General features: G+C 35.5%; 1 protein-coding gene across 14 annotated transcripts in view; it reads left to right on the top strand.

Annotated features, from left to right (window-relative positions):
* Positions 1 to 15,556, top strand: part of KCNJ16 (potassium inwardly rectifying channel subfamily J member 16) — a 173,366-nt gene that overhangs the window by 14,063 nt on the left and 143,747 nt on the right. For 7 of the 14 annotated variants that reach the window (XR_010581968.2, XM_074020267.1, XM_045374487.3 and 4 more), the window contains 3 exons: positions 5,819 to 5,920; positions 6,871 to 7,004; positions 7,954 to 8,078. The gene's annotated coding sequence lies outside the window, so the exon portion shown is untranslated. Of the gene's footprint in view, positions 1 to 5,818; positions 5,921 to 6,870; positions 7,005 to 7,953; positions 8,107 to 15,556 lie in introns of those variants that run through there. The other 7 variants (XM_074020269.1, XM_074020270.1, XM_074020268.1 and 4 more) reach the window with 4 other exon arrangements.

Here is a 15,556-nt window from a genome sequence, read left to right on the forward strand (position 1 = left end):
CATCATCGCCTAATGATAAATTTCTCAGAATGTATCCTCGTCAAAAAGGGATGCACCATTGTGCAGAAGTTAAAAATTGCTTTATACGTTAATTGCTGTAATAGAGTACATACATATCATAATGAGAGTTAAAATTACAAGTGGTTAAAGACTTCGACTTTTGGAGTCAGATCACAGAATTTTGATTCCAAGTTTCACCATTTATTAGTTGTAGTACCTTCAGCAAATTACTTCACATTTTGTGACTCAATTTTTTCATTCATTAATACAGAAAATAGTAGTGTTTTCCCATAACATGGATACAAATTTTAAATGACTTCTACACAGATAGATATATAGGGACGTAGGTAGATAGATGATTGATTGATTGATAGATAGATAGATAGACAGACAGATATGCTTGCAGGTATGTGAGTCAAAAGTTATATAAATTTGAAAGAAGTGGTGTTCTTGTCATGCAGTGATAGCAAATTTAGAAACATTGTCATTTGCAGTTACTTATAAAGTAGAATATATGTGCAATAAATTGGATAATCCAGCTAAGTTGTGACAATGATGACGTCAATTGCATGCATGGGTGGAAGAGGATACAAAGGCAGTTTTAGATAAAGAATTTCATTACTTATTGGAATAGGCATTTCCTATTTCTTGCTCATTCCCAACTTTTGAGCTTTTAATAGAGAATCAAAGAGGAACATTTTTTTTTCTCTTTGTAAAAATAATGCCTTTAATTATCCGAAGAATATAAATGTGAAATGGATAATTTACTGTGTGGATATTTGTGCTTGTTAAGGTAACAGAGTCTGGGTATGATTGAAAATTAGCCATATAAAAATTCTAGTTTTTCTTATTGCCATCTAGCCTGCTTTGGCCAACACTATCATAAAAAGCTAGAGACATTGCATAGCCATTGTGATAATTTGTTCCGGTGGATCATCTATTTGCATGACCTTGGTTATAAGGTCATGAAATGTGCTAGAGTTGGTGGGGAAAAACTTGTGCCTTTGAAATTTAAGAGCACTTTTTATTCCCTCTGGTAGTTTTTCTGAAATTCTGTGAGTAGGACTTACCTAGCTTGATTCTTCATTACTTGGAAATCCTGAATAGTTTTTCTTGGAAGTAACCAGATGGAAAAAATTAAAAATGTTTCAGAAGAACTATTAATACTGGGTGTTTCTTTTCTGAAGCATTTTATTTTTATTTAGACTTAGATCAAGGACACTTATGAGTTTAAAGTTAGCTGATCCAGCATGATGAAAATTGTTTTTATCAGAATTTCAAACCATAGCTTTATGCATCAGTAGGCTTGACTCTGTTTTTAACAATTGTCTTTACCTTTCTTGCACTTTAAGAAGGTAACAAAATAAAAGCTTTTTACTACAATTTTGCTTCATATGGTGTGCTATTGCCTTAAAAATAATATTTTCTAAGGAATGTTAAGGGAATGTTTAAAGAAAGCACTGACACCGTCTCCAGAATCTTTTCATAGAAGACATTTAGTCCCATTCTTATTACCCTTAATGGTTGTTCCTTTTTAAAGAACAAGTACCAAATGTATTATGGGGACTTGCCAGAGAAAGACTAGGTTCTATTACTGGGTTTCTGCAGGAAAAAAAATCTACAGGAATATAATGAAGAAACCCAAATGAATTCCATTTTTTAAAATAATTTTTTTTTTGTAAACACATACTATAGTACTATCAACAGTTAGATAAAATTTCAATGTTGAAATTCTCAAAATCCACAAACGGAAAAACATTTGTAAGATTTCAATGGTGTGGGCAATGCTGTGGATTGGACAAAGGGAGAGCAGGCTTCTAGAGTCCAAGGAGATCGCCAAGTAACTGGATGCTCTATGATGTGAGTTAGTGCCTCTGCCTGAACAAGGCATCCAGGAATTATTGTTACCCTCTTTTAGTTTTACAAAGGAGAATTTGTGGTGTAGAAAGAAAAGAAGAGACTTGGGAATAAAGCAGATCTGAGTATCATTTATTAACACCTTCAACTTCCACAGACTTCTGAATCGCCCCAAACATCTGGGTTTTTTTTTTTTTTTTTTTTTTTCACTTCTGAAACAAGGACAGAAATTAAAGGGATGTTGGGAAGTAAAATATCTAGCAGGGCTCACCAAAGTTAGTTGCCTTCCATTTGCTGTTGGTGTTTGTATGAGTTAGGTTTATATTTAATTTCTTAATGTAATTCACCAGAAGGTTACAGTTTTCTCCATGCACAAACAAGCTCCACAATGATACAGAAAAATATCCTCTGTGAAGAAGACAAAGGGCTTAGAAAGGCAATTTTAACCTGTTTGAAAGTAGCTATGGAATAGTGGAAAGAAAAATACTCATGCAGTTCTAACACAAGGCTTAGCCTGTCACCCTAAGCTGTCAGATCCATGGCTTCCTCCTTTATGTGATGAATTTGGTGAGATAAATTATTCAAAATATAGCAGGTGATTAATAAAAGTCCATTATGAAAAATAAAAATAAAAACGAACTATAACTAACTGAAAATGAAGGATGCATTCCCTCCTGATACATTTTTAGCATAAAGTGAACAAAGACACTTAGAACCATGGGGCATCTGCGCTCTTTCATCTGCTTTTATGTGTATATAATAGGAAAATGAGAGGGAGATTGCCATACATCATTGTTTTCTAAGTATGCTTTGTTATAGCAGCATTACTAATTAATCCTGCTACAACCCAATATGTGGGTGAATTCTTCTGTTCAAAGTCTTTGAAACAATCAAGTATGTCCCAGCATGTTTCATTTCTCTTTTCCAGTGGCTACACCCAAGTCCTGATCTGTTTCCTTCTAGTTAGCATGTTGCTGCAGCAAAGGGCTTCGTCAGCCTCATGCGTTTCAATATCAGATTGAATCTGCTATTACGCTTACAGAAAGATGACAGCTACTCCCAAGCAGCTGATGGTGTGTGATTTGGATCACATTCCCAGGACTGAAAGTGTCTTGGCATGAACCGTTCCCACACATTCACCTGGTGCTCCTGTGACTGTGTCTTGAGACCAAAGACATATCTTGAGGGAGAATATACAGGTCCCATGTGGGGGTAACAGGTCAAATATCTTGGAATGCAGCTTATGCTAGAAAGTCATCATTAAATTATTTGCCTCTCATGTGAAAGAACCTCAATGGGTGGTTTTAAAAAATGTATTCTGATTATTTTTCAGTCAAATGAAAATGAGTAACCAGGATACAAATTACACAGCAAAGATTCCATAGAAATAAATTAATGGAAATAACTGTGAATATCATCTTTTTGTGATTAAACATTTCTAACATGAATGTTCAGTTGTATATTTCTTTATATTTCAGTAAGAAATCCAATTTTGTATGTCTTTCAAAGTCAGTCAACACTGACTTTGTTCTGAACCTTGAAGGTCTTGTTTGGTGCCCTGGTTTGAAGTCTGAATGAAAAGAAACTAATCATTGTAAAACAATTTTCACATATTGTAAGATACAGTATTATCTGTACTTTGCGTCACTCACTTTGTTCTTTATTCTGAAATTCATTGGGAACACAGTATCATTTTTAGTAATAAACAAAGGTAAGGAGAGAAGTGACAATGCCAAAAAATAGAAAATTACTTGTTTGCTAGGTTTACCAAATTTATTTATATCATATTATTTTCTTCTTGCAGTTTTTGGTTTGCTTTGTTTTAATTTGTATATGAAAGCAAACAAGACATAATATCATGGCTAATAGTTTCAGATCACTGCATTCCTGTGATTCCCAATCTTTTACAACAGTAAAACTTCTAAGATTGTATTTGCAGTTCAGTTGAATATCACCCTGATAATGTATACTGTGACTATACGTGGCTGAAAATGGAACATTCATACAGTTTCTTTAAGTACAGAGCCAATCAGTCAAATAAGATGTATAGTGCAGTCATTATTATCAAGTGACCTAACCTGCATAATACACATTTAGAATGCCAAAAGTTTAGATGGAACAAGGGGAACTCACAGACAAAAAAAAAAAAAAAAAATCAGCCTAGCTAAAATAATTATCTATTTACAAAGCTTCAAGCTCAGAGATTTTTGGTCCAACTCATTGATGGGCATGTTTGGCATCCCCAGATATTTAGTGCAAGAAACCCTGGTTTTCTTTTCTTATGCTATTTTTTTTTTAGGAATTGGCATGTTCAGTTAAAAAAATCCAAATTTTAATATTGGAAAAGCAAATCAAATTGGATAAGTTCCTGGAACTATTCTTTAGGCAGCCTCAATGTTCAGAGAGCCTGGATGTGGTGAGGTTAACACTGACCTTCCAAGTTGGAGACAAGTTCTTCTGGCCTAGTCTTCCACATCGATAATGATACCTGGGATCAGTGAAGTTACAAAAAATACACATTATTTGCATAAGTATCTGTACAAGGTTTCAAGAACACCTGGTAGTTTGTAGCTTTTCTTTCCTCACATTGCTGCCCCAGTATATTTTCTTTCAATGCAGAAACACCTTACATTATAGAATGATGACAGTATGAAAGCTGTTGAGTACTGTAAATAATAATTTTCCATGCCACTCTATTTTGTACATATATGTGATAAGGCTGAGAGGAAACAATTAAAAATAATGTCTATTTTATTGCAACTAAGTTTATAGCCTTTCAATGTAGCAACTCCTGAAAAATTTGGAGAGGCATTCAAAAGACTTATAAAATGCCCTTGCATCTCAGTTTGAAAGTGAATGCATTTGTAGCATTTCCGTTTTAGCCAAAAAAAAAAAAATGAAAAGTCCTGAAATGTTTGCCTTCTTTTTTTCCTCAGATAAGAGGTATGATGTCCTAGTTGCTGAGGTCCTCTGGAAATGATTGAGATAACTTGAAATTTTCTTATTCTCCCTCATCTAGGAAATTCAATAAACAAACACATCTTTTATGATGTGGCAGTGGGAACATGAATGTATTGACTGAGTTTTTTGCGAACTGAGGTGGAAAAAAGTGTTCTTTATTTAGCTGCAGGTATCTGATATTTTCTTCTAAATAAACTCAGCCATAGACTTAAGACTTCTTAAAAGTCCATTTGTATGTCTGCCCAAGTGATATGTCTAAATCAGGTTTTTTCAGTCTTGACTTTATTGCCATTTTGAGCCAGAATATTCTTTATGTGGGTGAGGGAGTGTCCTGTGCATTGCAGAATGTTTAGTGGCATCCTTGGCCTCTATTGACTGGATGCCAGTAGCTTCTCCAAGCCCCACCTCAATCATGACAACCAAAAATGTCTCCTGACATTGTCAAATGTCCTCTGGGGGGAAAATAGCCCTTGGATCAGAATCATTATTGTAAATCTTGCAAAATAATAATACTTTACTACTTCTAAGGCTTAATATGTTAGTTATCTAGGATATCTGCCTGTATATGTATTTATATTCTCTTACATATAGTTTTTTGTCATTCATATGCAATTCTCTAAGCTCTTTGATTAGTATACTAAAAGAAACTGAAGATTGGCTTAAACATAATTTTTTTTCTATTTTATAACTCTTACAACATACCCTGTGTGTCTGTTATGTTTTGAAAACCTATTTTAATGTGTTGACTGTCTGTTCATTATCGATAGAAACAATTTCTTGCCTTTTCTACATCACTCAGGGGATCTTGGATCTTAGTGCAGGAACAGTATTTTGCTGGGCCAGCTTCATGTGTGATCATGTCACTATTTTAAAATACATCTGCTGGTAATACAGTCTTATGTACAGCTGTCTTCAAGAACTAGCCAACAACTGTCTCATCAGGATGGGTTTTCCATCTTCTTCTTCCAACACCTTTGTTTTTCTTCCTTCCATGCTACAGGTATATTGATCATGAGGAGAGGGTTCGCCCCTCACGGGAGAAGTAGTTAGGAAGGCAATATGTGGAAACAAAGCCATGAATCTGACATGAAATGTGCTTAAGGTAAGTAAGAAGATGGGGTTGCATTTTTATGATGTGTTACAAAAAAATTGTCCAGAAAACATCTAGCTCCGGAAGCCAACCATTATTCACTTTGAGGGAGCGTGCCATGCAAAAGATCTCCTGATTTTAGGAAATCACACAGTGACCTGAGTTGTTCTGGGTGCCTACCGAGGAACATGGACGCAGCTTCAGTCTAAGAAAGAATGTTCAATTGAGGCAGCCACTTTCTCCGGGCCAAATTATATTCTTCATAATCTCCCAAGTGTTATATTTAATTTACATTTGAAATAGAAAATATGTGAACATAGACTTGGCTCACAAATTATTTCAGTTTTCTGAATTCAGGAGAATGTGCTTGTTGAAGCAGATGTTTCTGAATTTTATTTCATTACTGAAATTTCCACAAACATAAATCATTTAAAAATACATGATTTAAGAGTTTAATAACCTGAAAATGATCACCCAGCCAAGTTTTTGTATCTTTCCTCAGCATTTCTGATCATGTGTTTTCAAGAAAGCATTGAAATTTTTACCAAAGCTTCTTATGTAGATAATCTCTTAAAAGTTTAAATCTCTTATGCAGCATAGGAAAAATAAGCTATTTTTTTGACTTCAATCTAAATGACATTCTGTGCTCTTTACAAGCCCCTGAGTATTTGATAACTCTGAAAGATACAAATGTAAATTTCCTATGAATCCCAATTTTATTCAAAGATTGAAGCCCTATCACTTCACTTAGAACAAATTTCATCCATTAACAACTATCTTGCAGGTAAAGGGAAGCAAAATATAAGTAAAGTACTAACAAAGCCAATTACATTCAGGTGCATGGATGATTAATCATAAAATTCACAATGGAGGACACTCTGTGGGTAAGGAATACGATTCCTTTTCGAAAATAATGTGGTATATGTATATATTTTTCTTCTCCTTTCACATGCACTGTTTAGATTGTATACATGGAGATGAATATCCATTGTCCTTTGCACTTTCTGGATGATAAATTAGAAAGGAAGAATCCAAAGAATGAAGTTGTGCTATTTGTCTTCATTTCTGATCTGGGAAACTAGAAGAAATTAAGATGGTTAGTATTGCTATCATTTTTTCCCCCTGAACCCTAGGAAATAGGAATTTAAAGTCCTTAGATGTATTTTCTACAATCAACACATTATAAAGTTATTTTCACTAATCTTTTTGAAAATATAAATACAAGCCAGAGGTTCTTATTCATGGCTCATTTCTCCGGACTTTGTAAGACCATGAAGCACATTGAAACCCATATATTGAATAGGTCCCATGCAATCTGCCTGCATTAACTACATCAAACCCACTCATTCAAACTTTATCAAATTTTTTTTTTTTGTCCTTTACCATGTACCAGAAATGGGACAAGGGATACAGAATATAGAGGTGAACCAAAGAAACAGTTCTTGTCCTCATGAAGCTTATATCTTAGTGTTAGAGACAGAGGCACAAAGAATGTAAACCAATAAAGAGAAAAAGATAATTTAGATCGCAGTGACTTATATAAGGAAAATTAAACAAGGCAATGGGATAGAAAACAATGACCAAGATGTAGAGAAAACTTTGGCTTGGGCTGTCAGGGCATGATACTCACTAGAGAGATTCCATTTGAGCTGAGATATAATAAATAAAAATGATCCAAACATGTTGATTCAGGGAAAGACTGCTTCAGGAATTGCAATCACAAAATCATATTCCTAAGACAGGAATGAGCTGGGTGTCCTTGATTTAGAGAAGAAAATCAAGGTGTATAGACTCTAGGAAGTAAGAGTAGGTCCTGCTAGGGACTGTACTGTGTTTCTTAAAAATGTATATGCTGAAGCCCTAATCCCCACTGTTACTGCATTAGAGATATGGCCTTTAAGGAGGTAACTAAGATTAAAAGAAGACTAAGAGCAGGGCACTAATCTGATATGATGGGTGTTCTTATAAGAAAAGACACCAGATCTCTCTCTCTCTCTCTCTCTGTCTCTCTCTCTCTCTCTCTCTCTCTCTCTCTCCATGCATAGAGAAAAGACCATGTGAGGACACAGTGAGAAGGAGGCCATATGCAAAGCAGGAAGGAAGATCTCACCAGAACAAAAACCAGCCCTGCTGGCACCCTCATCTTGGACTTCTAGCCTTGCTCAGAGCTGTGAGAAAATAAATTTCTGGTGTTTCAACCACTCAACCTATGGTCATTCGTTATGCAACCCTAGCAGACAAACAGGGACCTAACTTAAGAACTGGTTAAAAATGAGGCCAGTGAGGAATTTGATAACCTATGGTTGGGAAAGTTTGATTTATTCTGAGTGCAACGGAATGGAGCTGGGGATATAAATTTGGGATTTATTGGCAGGTGAAACATATTTTAAAATAGACTAAAGTTAAATTTCCTGAGGGCAGAATGTAGATAGAAAAGAATCAAGGTTTTATGGCCAAGATCCAAGTCACTCCAATATTTAGAGTTCTCCCGAACATTTAAAGAGGGCTTACACTGATTCTATGTAGCATCTTCCAAAAAATAGAAATTCTTTACAGCATCTTTCCAAGTCATTATATGAGGCCAAAATTACCTTGATATTATAACCAAAGACAGTACAAGAGGAAGACAGTACAAGATCAATATATAACATGAAATTAGACACAACATTTCTAAACAAAATATTAGCAACTTGAATCCAGCAAATATGTAAAAAAAAAAAAAAAAAAAAAAATGCACCATAGCCAAGTGGGATTTATTCCAGGTATGCAATGCTTTTAAATATTTGAAAATAAGCCATTATAATCTACCATATTAACGGGCTAATCACATGATCATATCAGTTGATGAAGATCAAATCTATGGCAAAATTCAACATCTATAATTTTAAAGAACCTCTCTAAAAATAAGTAATAGAGGGAAATATATCCTCAAATTGATAAAGATCATTTACAGAAAACACAAAAGCTGTCATTATACATAATGGTGAGAATCTGAATCAGTTCCCCCTAAGATCAGGACCAGGCGAAGATGTTTGCTATCATCACTCTCATTCCACATAGTGCTGGAAGTTCTCACTGGTGCAATAAGGCACACAGTAGAAATAAAGACACTGAAATTTGTGTTAGTTAATTTTGTGTTGCTATAACAGAATGCCACAGACTGGATAATTTATTAAGAAAATTGTTTATTTCCTACAGTTTTGGAGGCTCAGAAGTTCAAGGTGCAGGGGCCTGCGTCTGGTGAGGGTCTTCTTGCTGCATCATCCCATGGCAGAAGGCAAAAGGGCAAGGGTACAAGAGAGAAAGAGAGAGAGGAATGGAGAAGGGATGATATGAGGGAGCCAAACTCATCCTTTTTATCCAGAGCCCACTCCTGAGATAATTAAGTCACTTCTGCAATACATCATTAATACATTCAGAGTCCTCATGACCTAATCACCTCTTAAAGGTTCCACTTCTTAACGCTGTTGCATTGGGGATTAAGTTTCCAACACAAAAACTTTGGGGGATGCATTCAAACTATAGCCAGTTTGAATAGAAAAAAAATTTAACTGTTTCTATTTCAAATGACATAATTGTATACATAGAAAATTCCAAGCAATCTTTTAAACACTCCCAGAACTAATATGTAAGTTTAGCAAGATCACAGGATACAAGACCAACATATGAAAAGAAATCATATTTTTATATGCTAGCAATGAAGATGTGGAAAACACAATTAAAAATACAAGACTATTTACAATTATTTCAAAAAAGAGAGAAATAATTAGGTACAAATCTAACAATGTACACATAGGTCCTCTATGCCAAAAATTACAGAACCCAAAGGAACAAATGCAAAGGGCTTTTAAATAAATGGAGAGATGACCTTGTAATGGATAGAAAGAATCAACATAATAAAGATGTCAGTCCTTTTCAACTTCATTAACAGGTGCAATTCAATTGATATCAAAATTCCAAAATTTTTTTTTGCAGATATAGTAAAATTTATTTTAAAAATTATGTCTCAAGGCACAGGTCATGGACTAAGTAAAATAACTTTGAAATTGAATAAAGTGGGGTGGATTATTACATCCAACATTAAGACTTACTATACGGCTACAATAATCAAGAGATTTTGATATTGGTTGGGGGATAGACTCATAGATCAATGGAACAGAAGAGAGAACCCAAAACTAAACAACACAAATATACCCAGCTGATTTTTGAAAAGGTTATAAAGGCGGTTCAGTGGAAGAACAGTTCTTTCAACAGATGATGTTAAAGCAATTAGATATCCAAGGGCAAATAATTTAATCTCAACCTAAACCTACTACTTCATTCAAAAAGTAATTCAAAGTGTAATATAGTTTTAAATATAAAATATAAAACTAAAAGACTTTAGTATAAAACAAGAAAAATTTTAGGAAGTAGGGCTAGATGAGAAGTTCTTAGATATGACACCAAAACACAACTCATAAGAGAATATAATTACTCTATTGGACTTCACAAAAATTAAAAACTTTCGCTCTGTGAAAGACTACATTTAGAGAATGAAAATTTAATCTAAAGTTAATCTACAGACTAGAGGGAAATATTTGCAAATCACAAGATTCAACATAGGGCTTCTACTTGGAATACACAAAGAACTCTCAAACTGAACATTAAAAGAAAAATAAACAGGCCAGTCTGAAGATAGTGAAGTATCTCAATTGATTGTTCACAGTTCATTACAGATCTTACTTCTTGTTCTGCTCTTCCCCCTTCTCACTACTGCACTTGACTAATTAAAAAAAGCAATTAAATTAGAAAATTTATAAACAAAATGAACAAATGATTTGAACTGGGGAGAGATGATATCTCATTTTAGTTTTGATTTGCTTTTCTCTGATAATCATGATATTGAATGCCTTTTCATATGCCTGTTTGACATTTGTATGTCTTCTTTTGAGCAATGTCTATTCAAATCTTTTGCCCATTTTTAAATCAAATTATTAGATTTTTTCCTGTAAAATTGTTTGGGCTGCTTATATATTCTAATTATTAATCCTTCATCAGATGAGTAGTTTGTGAATAATTTCTCCCACTCTGCACATTGTCTTTTCACTTTGTTTATTGTTCCCTTCATTCTGCAGAAGCTTTTAAATTTGATTTGACCCCACTTGTCCATATCCAAAAGACAGGCAATAACAAATGCTGGAGAGGATGTGGAGAAAAGTGAACACTGGTACACTGGGAGAATATAGATTAGTATAACCACTCTGAAGAATAGTTTGGAGCTTCCTCAAAAAACTAAAAATAGAGTTACCGTATGATCCAGCAATACTATCCTTAGGTATATGATCAAAAGAAGGGAAATCAATATATTGAAGAGACACCTGCACTCCCATATTAGCTGAAACACCATTCAAAATAGTCAAGATTTGGAAGCAATGTAAGTGTCAATCAATAGATGAATGGATAAAGAAAGTGTAGTACTTACACAAAATGGAGTATTATTTAGCCATGGAAAAGCATGAGATCCTGTCATTTGCAACAACATGGATGGAACCAGAGATCATTATATTAAGTGAAATAAGCCAGGTATAGAAAGACAAAGATCTCATGTTCTCACTTATTTGTGAGAGCTAAAATTTAAAATGATTGAATTTGCATACATAGAGTATAGAGAGATGGTTACCAGAGGCTGGGAAGTGTAGTTGGGGTTGGTAGGGAAGATGAAGATAGCTAATGGGTTAAAAAAAAAAAAAAAAAAAAAGAATGAATGAATAATACCTGGTATTTGATAGCAAAACTGGGTTACTATAGTCAAAATAATTTAATTGTACATTTTCAAATAACTAAAAGAATATAATTGGATTGTTTATAACACAAAGGATAAATGCTTAAGGAGATGAATACTCCATTTACCCTGATGTGATTATTATATGCATTGCATGCCTCTCATCTGGATATCCTAGCAGAAGTTTGCTGCAGAGGTGGGGCCCTCATGAAGAACCTCTGCTAGGGCAGTATGGAAGAGAAATGTTGGGTTGGAGGCCCCAAACAGAGTCCCCACTGGGGCACTGCCTTGTAGAGCTGTGAGAAGAGGGCTGCCATCCTCCATACTCCAGAATGGTAGATCCACCATCAGCTTGCATTATGCTCCTAGAAAAGCTGCAGACACTCAACACTAGCCCCTGAAAGCAGCCAGGATGGGGGCTGTACCCTGCAAAGCCACAGGGGAGGAGCTGCCCAAGGCTGTGGAAGCCTACCTCTTGTATCAGCATGACCTGGATGTGAGATATGAAGTCAAAGCAGATCATTCTGGAGCTTTAAGATTTAATGACTGCCCTTTGGGATTTCATACTTGCACGGAGTCTGTAGCCCTTTTGTTTTGGCCAATTTCTCCCATTTGGAACAGGTATATTTACCCACTGCCTGTACCCCCATTATATCTAGGATGTAACTCACTTCCTTTTGATTTTACAGACTCATAAGTGGAAGGGACTTGCCTTGTCTCTGATGATACTTTAGACTGTGAACTTTTGAGTTAATACTGAAATGAGTTAAGACTTTGGGGGGCTGCTGGGAAGGCATGATTGGTTTTGAAATGTGAGAACATGAGATTCGGGAGGGTCCAGGGGCTGAATGATATGGTTTGGTTTTGTCCCCACCCAAATCTCACCATGAATGGTAATAATCCCCATGTGTCAAGGGTGGGGCCAGGTGGAGATAACTGGATCATGGGGGCAGCTTCCCCCATACTGTACTCATGGTAGTGAATAAGTCTTATGAGTCTGATGGTTTTATAAATGGGACTTCCCCATACAAGCTCTCTCTTGCCTGCCACCATGTAAGATGTGACTTTACTCCTCATTTGCCTTCCACTATGATTATGAGGCCTCCCCAGCCATGTGGAACTGTGAGTTCATTAAACCTCTTTCCTTAATAAATTACCCAGTCTTGGGTATGTCTTTATTAGCAACACTTGAACAGACAAACATACAAGCACATGTTTTTGTTTTTGTTTTTGTTTTGGGGGTGGGAGGTGGAGAGTTTTATTCACCAAAAAAAAAAAAAAAAAATCCCAGAAACAGAATTTAAAGAGAAAAGCAGAAAATCCTTAAAAATATGTGTGTATTTATATATACGTGTGTGTGGGGGTGTGTATATGTGTGTGTAAAATATACATATACACACATATATGTGACTTGGCTTGGATATCAGCTTTTAATTATATATAATTGTATATACGTATATATATCCTATATATATAGTACACTATATAATATATAGCATGGATATTAGCTTTTAATTGAGTTTTAACCTTAAAATTCTTTAAAACATCTTTTCAAGTATCTTATTATCAGTTTTTAGCCAAGACAATCAGCTGATATTTATGGCCTTTGCACAAAATCCAGAACCATTCTAAAGACAGCTTAAATAAAGGAGGGTTTCACCAGCTAAAAATGGAGTACAACTCATATGTCTGTCCAGCCATCTTCTCTAGGGTCTCAGCTTCTCAGCCGTTCATCTACACACAAAGGCCCCAAAACCTTGTGTACCTCCCACAGATGGAAGAAGACAGGAAATGAAATACTGTCCAAGGAAGGGAAAAAGATTAGTAATGAATTGGTATCCCAAGAGTCACACAAATATCAAACCAAGAGGGAGTAATTCCCTGAGCAGAAAGCTAACCTAAGCCACAATGGGAATTGTAATCAACAGACTACAAAATGAGCAGTGTCCACTGTGAATGTTGCATGGAATCCAAAGTGGCCTGCGTGAGTGTAACTTTGTTTTATCTCAGATTTTGCTCTTTAGTTGAAATAATTTTTAAGGTTTGCCATGACATTAATATGATTCTTTTAATACCAACTTCCTATTATTTGGAATAAAGGATCTCTAAAATTTTATTTTATTTTATTTCTCATTTTTTAGGAGTCTAATTTAAGGAATGGATCTTTTGGCCATTGAATTTTCAATGATGTATTTAGTTCCAGTAGCAACTCAATCCAACACCCTTTCTTAGACAAGAAGTGATTCCAAAGATCGAAGATTCCCCCATTTTCCCAGAAATAGGCTGAGATAGCGAAAGACTCTTTTTGCTATAGACAGTTAAAAATGGTGTTTGCCTCCTGTAACCCCCAAATTTGTTGGGGGCTATGAGTCACAGACCAGTTAATCTGTCACATTGGGTAGGCCCTTCTGGGATTAGACTCGCTCAGCACTAACCAGGCAGCACAGGTCAAGATGACAAAAGCTGCTTATGAATGGCACTTCTTATGACAAGCGTGACACATTTGAAACAGAAAAAGTCTTGGATTCTCAGCCATTTTCAGACTGGCCATCTGACCTGACCCAGAAATCATGCCCCACGGATGGTGGGAACCAAGAGAGAAAGAGCTCACTTGATCACAGGTCGAGTTCTCAAGGACATAAACAAGAGGAGAGGGAACCTCAACCAGTACCCCTGTTTATGACAGAACACAGAAATACAAAGACAAACAAAAATATTTCTTGGAAGAAAGAGATCAAACAATATAAATATTCATATAACAAAATGCCAAAAAGTACTCTAGAGTTGCTATACCCCAAGACTAGTCACACAGGCCCCTTTTACCCAGTAATAAAAACCTTGCAGAGGAGAGAAACAGTAATTTTTACCATCTACTCTACTGGACTGACCAAAAGAGAGAGCAGGACCATAGCTGGTAAGAAATTCTTACCCCTCTTGCTGGCTTCTTAAGTTCCTGGGTCTTTTTACTGAGGCTTCCAGAAGAACAGAAAGACTTTTGGTGATTTTGCCCAAGGCACCATAACTATGGAAGCCAAGGCCCTTGGTCCCCAAAAGGTTTGCTGAAAAATCACTGATATAAGGTAGATTGAGTAATAGGAGAAAATACATACGAATTTATTTAAAGTGTGCATGAGAGACTTCAGAATAAAGATCTTACCTCCCAATGAAGTGGAACATTGTATATACCATCTTGAGGCTACAGAAAGAATGGGGGCTTGGATCCTAAAAAAACATTATGGGAGGGGAGAGAAGAAGAATTCTATTGAAAGAATTACTAGGGAGAATGAATGGATCCAGGAAAAGATTTAACTTATAAGTAGTACTCTTTGGAATTTTAATAATTTTTGGAGACCATCATTATATGTGTAAAAGGATCTGCTCAGGTGCAGTTACATTCTTGGTCTTTTCTGCAATATGTAGTGAGATAACAAGGAGAGGAAGAAAAAACAATTATTCTGCTTGGTGGGTCTGGATCTTAGGCAGATAAAGGAGCCTTCATCTTCTGTGAGAGGGATGGTATGGAGGGAAGGTTGTCAGAGAGACCTTGAAACTTCTTCATTTCAGCATGTCTGTCATGAGCAGTGAAAGGTTAGAGATAACCAGTTCTACACATATTTATGTCTTTTGACAATGTCAGGCTTTTATTAACACTGTTTCAATCACAAAAGTCATGAGTTACAATGAGTTCTCACGGAGGTAACTCTCCTTAGTACTTCCCATTCACTTAGTAGTCAGTACTGCAGACACAGGCTCAGGCCACTCCACAAGTCTGTCAATATTGCAAACCATACATAATAGTATACTTAATCATGTGTAAATGTTATAGATTAAACATTCCACAACAAAAAAGTAATACTAAACATCAAAAGGAAAAAGAGGAGAAAGCA

This window comes from Macaca fascicularis, chromosome 16 (genome assembly GCF_037993035.2).
Source record: "Macaca fascicularis isolate 582-1 chromosome 16, T2T-MFA8v1.1".
NCBI lineage: Eukaryota > Metazoa > Chordata > Mammalia > Primates > Cercopithecidae > Macaca > Macaca fascicularis.